This window comes from Onychostruthus taczanowskii, unplaced genomic scaffold (assembly GCF_017590055.1).
Source record: "Onychostruthus taczanowskii isolate IOZ18803 unplaced genomic scaffold, ASM1759005v1 scaffold191, whole genome shotgun sequence".
Taxonomy (NCBI): domain Eukaryota; kingdom Metazoa; phylum Chordata; class Aves; order Passeriformes; family Passeridae; genus Onychostruthus; species Onychostruthus taczanowskii.
The window spans coordinates 450,288-459,193 of NW_024499140.1; positions in this window are offsets into that span (position 1 = coordinate 450,288).

Here is an 8,906-nt window from a genome sequence, read left to right on the forward strand (position 1 = left end):
GGTACTGTGCAGAGTTTGCTTCAATGGACAGGACTAGAGGATCTTATGGAATTGACAATGGCGTATGTCAAGAGTGTGCTGAGTTAAAGCTGCATCAAGGCTGAGAGAGCAGAGAAATTTCCTAATTCCTGGAGAAGCACAAATTATACTGGAATGTACTTCAGTTATAGCACTACTAGAAAATTTCACATGGCCCTGACTCCCTGCATAACAATTATCTGTCTATTAAAGTTATTGGAACAGATCTACTTTATTTCCACTGAATCCAGTGTGAAAAATTAAGTTTGGTCTGAGCTTGACCTACAGCATGTAAAACAGACTCCTGGTGTTGAGGTTTTACCCTGTGGATGCCAGGTGCCCACCAAAGCTTCTCTCTGCTTCTCAGATGGACAGGGGAGAGAAAATATAATGGAAGGCTCCTGAGATGGAATAAGGACAGGGAGATCACTCACCACTTACTGTAAAACAGCCTCGATTTGAGAAAATAAATGTATTACCAATCAAAATCAGATTAGGATAATCAGAAGTACAACAAGTCTTAAAAATGCCTTCCCCCGCAACCCTTCTCCTTCCCAGGCTTAGCTTTATTCCTGATTCTCTGTCTTGTCTCCTCCAGCAGCTTAGGAAGTTGGGAATGGGAGTTACAGTCAGTTCATTATATATTGTTTCTGCCACCGCTTCCTCCTTAGGAAGAGGCATTTTTCCCCTGCTTTGGTGTGGGATGCCTCACATGGGAGACAGTCCTCTATGAACTTTTCCAAAGTATGTCCTTCCCACAGGCTGCAATTCTTCACAAACTTCTTCAGTGTGCATCTCTTTATAAAGGATGTGGTCCTTCAGACACAAGGCTCCTCCAGCATGGGCACCCACGGTGTCACAAGTCCTACCGGGACCCTGCACCATTGTGGAGGACTCCCACAGGGTCACAGCCTTCTTTTGGTCTCCTTCATATCTGCAGGTAGGTCTCTGCTGCCCTGTGGACCTCCATGGGCAGCAGGGGCACGGCTGCCTCATTCTTTATGGTCTGCACCATGAACTGCATGAGAATCTCTGCTGCTGTGCCTGAAGCACCTCCTCTCCCTCCTTCTGCACTGACTTTGGTGTCTGCAGAGTTGTTTCAGGTATTTTCACTACTCTCTTCTCTGACTGCAGATACATTTTTTCCCCCCTTCCTAAATATGTTCCTACAGAGGCATTAATTGCTATTTCTGCGTGTCTCAGTCTTGGGCAGCAGTGCATCTGTCTTGGATCTGGTTGGCATTATGTCATATATAGGGGAAGACTGAATCTTCTCAGAGAAGCCACTCCTATAGTCTTCCTCCCCAGCCTCCAAAAGCTTGCCATGTACATCCAGTACAACTGGTAATAAGTTCTCTGGATAACAGACCTGTTGCCATTGGGAATGGATGCAGCAAAATTGCGTGAATTTCTAGTGCTCTTTTTTCCGCTGGCTATGGCAAGTGTGCTTTGTTGTTGTGGGCATATGTTCTCCCTCAAATACCAGTACCAAAGAGTTGGGAAAAGAATTTCAGAGGAGCATTTACCCCTCACAAGGGTTTTTTTGTTATTGCTATGTTTATAAAACACTGTAGGCCATGCTGCACTGGTACACAGTTACTGCCACATACATTGGAGTGAGAACCAGAAAAATATAACATTGCTACAAGGCAACCATGACTTTTAGGTAAGCAAGGGACAGACATTTCTAGACCTCAGCTAAAGCTTTGACTGCCTGCCCTACTGCATTAATTTAACCAGGATCTTGGAAAAGGGGTTTGCAGTTGCAGTGTCTATTTGAAACTGTTTCAAGAACTAGATATTAATCAGTGATTGTAGAAAAAAAATCAGTAGCACTGTCAGGAATCCTGAATGACATGGAGAAAAAGAAAGGAAATCTGAAGTCACTTAATTGGTTAACTGAGCTTTCAAAAATTATTTAGCTCCTTTGGATTTTGTAGCTTGTCCTTCTCCTATTTTCACTTTTGCTGTTTATCTCTCAGATCTGACATTCTTCACTCTCGGGAAGATGCTGCTGTTTCTGTTCTCACTAACCATGGGAGCGCTGCACTGTTTTGGAGATCTGGAATAAGGTGCTACAGTAATGCGGCATGTGTCAAGGTGTACTCTTTCAGGTCCTAGCAGAGCTGTGTGGCTGTCCTTGTGCTGGAGTCCCTGAGCTCCTTTGTGCCTCAGTTCTGCTCTGGCACGGCCAGTCTGTAATTGCAGTGCTAGCGAATGGCTCCATGCCATGGCTTGAGCATCCCCTGGGAATTTTGTGCAGGCCTGCCTGACAGACATCAGTGCTCTCTCACATCCATGCCTTCTGCAGCAGCGTGAGAAAAGTAGAATCAAGTAGCACAAACTGAGTTGAAATTATCCATCAGGTTGTTTCCAGTCCTGTTTCCCAGATTCTTTTTTCCTGCTGCACCAATAAATTTCCTCTCTCTGTGTACATGTAGTTCTTCAGCAGCTGTTTCTCAACAGAGTATAGATACATGGCAGAAATCCTTACCCTGAAATTTTCCTTGAAAAAGTGACCAGACCCATATTAGCAGCAAGGTAGATATTTTTTCCCATCTTCTTCTGACCTTAAGTGAGACATTAGTGGTTTTTTAAATCTTGCTAGGAATGCCAGTAACACTAAGATCAGCTCTCTCCAAACAGGAGTGTGGATCAAGTTCTTCATTCTCTCTCTGACACAGGAGCAGCTGCTATCCTCATTGCTACAATGAAGAACATCTGCCATCTGTTATCTAGAGTGTGAAACCTTAGCTAACAGCTACCCTGCTGAATATTTTTAAAACCTGTAAAATAATACTGATGCACCAGCTGTAGTACAGATTAAGGAGAAACACTCACAAAGAACCAAAACATCTCCACATGTGTGGGCAACCAAAGAAATATTTTGTCTTCACAGAACAGGATATTTAAAATTAGATACTCAAATCTCCTTTACTGCAAGCAAATTCTTGTGCAAATACTGTAAAGCTTTTCCTAGAGAGAATTCAGAAATCTAGACTTGCTTTGTGTAAATTTTTCATTTGCTAATCAACATATTCTGTTGCCAATCTACCCTGGCTAGAAGACAGCAATCCAGCCCTCTCAGGACATCAAATTATGGTAGCAACAGGAAATCTTTGCATTTTTAGTCCTTTGGAAACAATATTAGAATTCATGACACTTCACGTAAGGTGAAGTGCAGAAGAGATTGCAGGCTTTGTTATCCTATGACAAGAGTTGGGATACATTTCTGGTTGTCCCCAACTGAATGTGGGAAAATAAGAAAAGAAGCTGAGACTTGAGAAAATACAATGAAGGAGAAAATGCTCACTTCCCTTTCTCACATTACTGAAGAGAATGAAGGTGGGACAAAAAGACACAATTTGCTGTCTTCCAGGTTGAGAAGTAACTGTCTTAGACAAACCTGCTGAGCCTTCGAAAACACCATGTGAATTCTAGAGAAGGTTTTCTGGAGAACAGTTGCTTTGCAAACTTAACAGTCCCTTTTCCCACCTTTTAAAGCAGCAGCTTGTCCCCTGTAATGGCAAAGGTTATGGTGACAGTCAGAAGATAAAAGGTATTGGTTTTCTGCCATCTCAGTTTGAAATGCTTTACTCCTACCCAAAGTACACTCCCTACTTGATGCTGATATCAATATTTACACACCAGTTTGGACTTGGAACTCTCCAGTAATTTTTGCAGCACTCCTGCTTCCTTGGTGTTTCAGTTCAGGCTTGTCACTTTGTCTGTCTTAGTCACATTGGGAACCCCCTCAAACAGCACAGCCATGTGATATGACCCCAGGACCTTGTGCTCTGGGTCCTCATATCTGGAGCACAGATAAGAATTTCTTCTCTATGCAACTAGTTTCTGGGCTATGTTCTTCAATGAGGGCTGTAATTTCTGGTATGGGAGCTCTTGGCCTGACCATGCTATGCTTCTCACTTGGTTTGAAGTTAATTTTACTTACAAAACTATCAGATCTTATAACCACAACTCCTGTTCCTTTGGCTTTCCACCTGTGTGTGTATGCAGTGTGGTTTCTAAGAGGGAATAATGCCTTTGCCATCAGAAAGAAGAATCTTTAATAACCTCTACGGTTTTATAATCCTTTCTTTAATTTCCTTTTAAATTAATCCAACACTGTCTTGCTGTGACATATGAGGTGCTCTGCCTAAAAAGACATAAATCTGATTAGATTACAAGGTACTTCAAAGATGCCCCACCTTTGGCGGTTTCTGAGCTGCTTAGATGTAGTGGAACTATGTGGCAATGGGCAAAAGTCTTACCCCAGCAGTACTTTCCCTTTGGCTGAAATTCCAGGATGCTTCCAAAACTCCATAGCTAGTGTGTGCAGTACAGTCATGTCAGCAGGAAAACTGGGGATCTTAAAAATGTTTCCTGTTATGACATGGCAGCTCTACTCCCTGCAGTTCCTGCAAAATGTCCATCCATGATGTCCAAGCCTGGAAGGTTGAGAATGTAACAAAGAGCATAACTGCAGTTAGACTGTGATCCTGCTGCCACAAGAAGTCAATAAGTGGGTTTTTTCCCTCCCAGAATTTCAGCATGAGCAGAATCCACCTCCAACCCCACAGCTGTGGAAACACCTCACCTTGCCACTACTACTGCTTCCCCAGAGATCAACGTCACTCCCAGCTTCCCCTGGGGTAGTTGCAACAAACTGATGCAATGCTTCACTCCTGCAGAGAAATTGAAGAATTTCCTGACATAGTTGTTGCTAGAAACTCCTGACAACAACTCAGTCAGGAAAAAAAAAACTGCAAACCAACCAACCAACCAACCAATGAAAAAGACTAAAGGAAGTAGAGGCCATAAAAATCCAGTGCAGCAATAGAATATTAGTCACTTGGCTTCAGATCCAATCCACCATACATCTCATTTGGTGACTTGCTCTAAACTCAGACACCATGCTCAGGATGGCCTTTTGGCCCTCTGGGAGGCACCCCACAGCTGTGTTTTTCATGGTGCTATGGACTCTGAAAATTGTTCCTTCATGAAATGAAAGGAGGACAGGAGCATGTTTTTAATGTATGATGAACTTGCGTTCCACTGTGTGCTGTTGTGTTAGAACAGCAGCTGCAGAGGAGCATGGTGGTGGAGGCCAAGGTGTACATATGGGAGAGGGCACACGGGTGTGTTGCTGTCGCTGAAGATTAATACCTGCTTTGAAACGGGTTACTGTTTGCAGACAGGAAGATGCTAGTTCATGCTTTGGTCTTCTTTTGTGAGGTCCATAGTGACATCTAATGGCATGGCACCAGACTGCATCACGTCTGGGGAGAGCTAAGTGGAGAAAAATCTGGGATTGCCAAACACTTGTTATTTGACAGGGCTGGATAAATTCTGTCAGGGGTGAAAACCCATATATGGTGTATTAAACTAAATACTATTTGTAGCCATAGTATGATGCATATTACCTGAATGAAGCTGGGAAATAGTCTAAAGGAAAAGTCTAAAGGTAGTGTTAAGCTGCTTCTTAAAATGTAAAATATTTCACATACAATATTAGGTTAATGAACTATCAGTAAGTCTAAACAGTATTAAAGGAAGAAATCAGAACAACGTTCCAGAAAGGAATCAATCCCAAAGTCTCTATTTTGAGTTTGATGTGATGCATCACTTTCATATACATCTCCCTCTATTAAAAAACTACAAGAGTCAATGAAATTGTTTTGCAACAAATACCATATTCTAATAAAATATGTTCCATAAAATATTTTCAACCACTTGTGTGTTGTGACACATATTTTTTTGAACTCTGCAAATTTTAGATCAGAAATCTGTCCAGTCCCTTTTACGTATCAGCAAAGGCACCATTAATTAATGTTGCAAAAAAAAACTTTATGTGTTGTGTTCAAGTGTAAGAGGCCAACATATAAAATATGTCATCCCAAATAATAGAAAACAGTATCAAGAAAATCTTTGATATTATTGAATACAACTTTTTAGGAAAACAGCTGTTTCCCTGTTTTCCTTAAATGGATGTTGCTTTATTTGCAGTATGGACATTGAATGATATTCCATTTAAATTAGTTTCAGAATTGCTGAAATAAAAGGAAAAATTGAACTGCATTTTGTCTATGTACTTGTTTGTGTGTTGGTGTAAAAAATGCAGTAAGTAGGTTGTGCATAGTACACTTAAAGAGTGTCAGCATTAGCACACACACAGTTTTTAAGTAGGTTTTTCATCCCTAGTATGAATTCACAAAGCAAAACAATGCTTACTTGCACTTAAGACATATGAATGACTATTGGTTCAGACTTTAAGGCTGAACAGTGTATGATGAACTCAGGGAGAAAGTAGCTTTCCTCCTGCAATCCTTTGGACTTGCAAATACATGAGTATAAAGAAAAAAGTAATTAATTTTTCTCTTTAAAGGAGGTTTCCAAAAGGCATATTTTTTCCCAAAGGATTATTTTCTTTGCAGGTGTCACACTAGGAAATACAGTTTCTAGTGACTTTTTTGCCTAGAAGTCTTTATAGGGTGATATATATTATCATTATGATTATAGGGGGAAATATTTTGGTACTTATGGTAGGGGAAAAACAGTACAAGAAAAATCCTTTTTGCACAACACTGAACTCAGTTGTGGAACTTATTGCTACAGGATTCTGTGGACACTAAAGTTCACATAGGTAGACAAAAGAAGATCTGGAAAAACCATGAAGGATTGGTCCACTGGTGACTGTTAAATGTAGTTGGAGTACATCCATCAGCTCAAGACCTCAAGACCTCACAGCTGCTGATTGTTAAAGAATGGGAGAAAGGAATAATCTCTGACTGTGCTGTTACATAAATTATTTCCTTTGCCATCCAGTATTAGTTACTGTCAGAAATTTATTTCTCTAGCTGCACTTTTGCTCTTCCCCCTATAGCGGTGCTAATGGCTGATTTTTACATGAAAGCCCAGTAATAGCATTCCCCTTTTTTTTTCTTTTTTTTTTTTCTTTTTTTTTTTAAATTCCCCCAGAAGCAGCAAGCTGAATATAAGCTAGTTTTTTGTTGTTTTTTTTTTTTTTGAAGTATCAAGTGTGTAACTCAGACTAAGAAAGCATTTCCTTATCTTAATGAAAGTATGAATATGCTGTAATTTTAAAAGATAAATGAGTTACTGTTGTGACCATGTCACCTTAATCTAATATCCAGTATCTTAGATAGTTATTAAATTGCAATATCTGGAAAAGTGATGTTTTGGGTACCCTCAAGCTTCCTTTTACTGCTTATTGATTGCTCTTCAAAGAAACTTTCAGCTGAACATCTCCAGCCTTCAGGCAAGGAGCCTTTCTCTCATAAAGAGTTTGGTATCCAGCTGCTGGAGGTGAAATTTTTAGAACTTAGCCCTTTCTTCATCTCTGAAGAAGGTATTTAATTATATATAGTTTCACATCCAGGAAGTAGCCTGGGAATTCACAAACTACTCTTTAGGCTCTCTTTGTGGAAAGACAAAGAATGTTATCTTGCCATTGTGCTGGCTTCTTAAAAGAGCCCTCTCCATCTCAGAGATAAAAAACGTGCATTTGGGGATAAAAGTCATCATAAACAAGATACACTTTTTTAAAGCTGGGGTAATTAAGTATTGGAGGTGACTTGTTAAAGGGTTGGGAATAATTTAGAGAAATTCTGAATAAGATGTTGGAGGTCAGTCTGACTGTAATAATAGTAGGGAGAAAAAAGGAAGAGTGAGTTGGGACTCTGAGCCACTATTACTTCTTAGGAACAAGACAATACAATTATAAACAATCTTTCTATGAAAACATTTAGTTGGTGCTCTGTACAATAAAAAAACCCAAAAGATGCAAGTTGACTGATAAGATCTGTAGATGGCGCAAAGACATCAGATAACCTCCTATGTTTTCAGGTCTGGGTTAGGGATCAAATTCCAGATTTTAGGGTGACATGCCAAGAAGAAAAGGTTCCTAATGTGTGAAAGGAAATTAAAGAAATGCAGTCTATATGGGTGCCACTTATAGCAGCTTTAAAGTGAATTGTCTGCAAATGCTATCTATTAAAATTCTTTGATTACAGTGTTTTACAAACAAAACAAACATTATAACCCCACCTACACCTTGGTAGCTTTTCCCACTGTGGTTTTTTTTTTTTAGCTGTTGTATCCTTCAGGTTTGAATTTTCCCCATTTGCCTTGAGAGGAAACAAAATCTTGAGAGCTTTCCAAGATAATTAATACGTTGCTATGTAGAGCTTCCCCACACCCAAGTTATAGGAAAGGCGTATTTAATTCCTTTCTTTCTGATCTCCCCTAAATCCTTATTCTATATTTTCTCTACGTATAATCCATATTCTCCTCTGCACCTTGGATGGCCTAGTTCTGTTTGGGGTGGGCTAGTATGTTTCTGTCTCTCCCCATTAAAATTTTAATTCTGGAGCTGAGAAACTTCACCTAAAAAAAAATAGGTGTGTTTTGGTGGAGCAAGTGAATCCCTATGAGAAGTAATGATGACCAAGCACTTCCTGACAAAGCCACCTCTGACAACTTTCAGAACAATGTGGTATTCCCCTCCTTTTTTGGGACATGGGACAGCACTCCAGCCCTGCTCCAGCCCCTGTCTCTAGATTGTGCAGAAGTCACACAGGGTCTACTCATTGTCTCAAGTACATGGAGCTGGTGAGTTTGCCACTTATTTTTGGCATATTTATAGCTCTCCACACAGTTGCTGCCATCTCACAGCCTTACACATAAGTTAGTCTGAAGGACTCACCAGACTCCCCAAATGATCTCTCACAATTGTGTGGCTGGAAAATAGCTCAAATGAAGGGAATGAAAAGTTTTCTGCTCTGGATCAAAACACTCTCCACAAATTGATCCTAGCACTTCTTCATACTCTGAAATAATTTATCATCCTCTACTCTGAGGAGTTGGCA